The 284-nt window shown below is 73.9% G+C and overlaps 1 protein-coding gene across 1 annotated transcript in view; it reads right to left on the bottom strand.

The window, feature by feature from the left end:
* SDSL (serine dehydratase like) overlaps positions 1-284 on the bottom strand; it is a 23,258-nt gene that overhangs the window by 11,529 nt on the left and 11,445 nt on the right. The gene's annotated exons all lie outside the window — the stretch shown is intronic.

Genomic DNA, 284 nt, shown 5'->3' with positions numbered 1-284 from the left:
GGGTCCCGCGTTCCTTCGCCCTCCCCGGATTCCTTGCAGACCCCGCGCGGAGCTCCTGCTCTGGGCCAGGAGGTCCCGGGTGGGTGGCTGCCCTCGGCCTGAGCTCACCTTGCAGAGGGGAGGGCAGAGTCGCAGGGGCCCAAGGAGGAGCCACCCGGGGCGCGGGGAAGACGCCTTCCGGGGAGACGTGGGAGCTGCCGCGCGGGGTCAGGGTCACTGTCCAGGGGAGGAAGGGCCTCTCAGGGTCGCCGGCCGTCAGCCTCAGGGGGCCTGGCCTGCGGCAG

Source organism: Carlito syrichta, unplaced genomic scaffold (genome assembly GCF_000164805.1).
Source record: "Carlito syrichta isolate Samal-C Ts95f unplaced genomic scaffold, Tarsius_syrichta-2.0.1 Scaffold309836, whole genome shotgun sequence".
In the NCBI taxonomy this organism is placed as follows: Eukaryota; Metazoa; Chordata; class Mammalia; order Primates; family Tarsiidae; genus Carlito; species Carlito syrichta.
The sequence above is the reverse complement of the archived record's forward strand: the minus strand, read 5'-3'. Positions and strand labels throughout refer to the sequence as shown.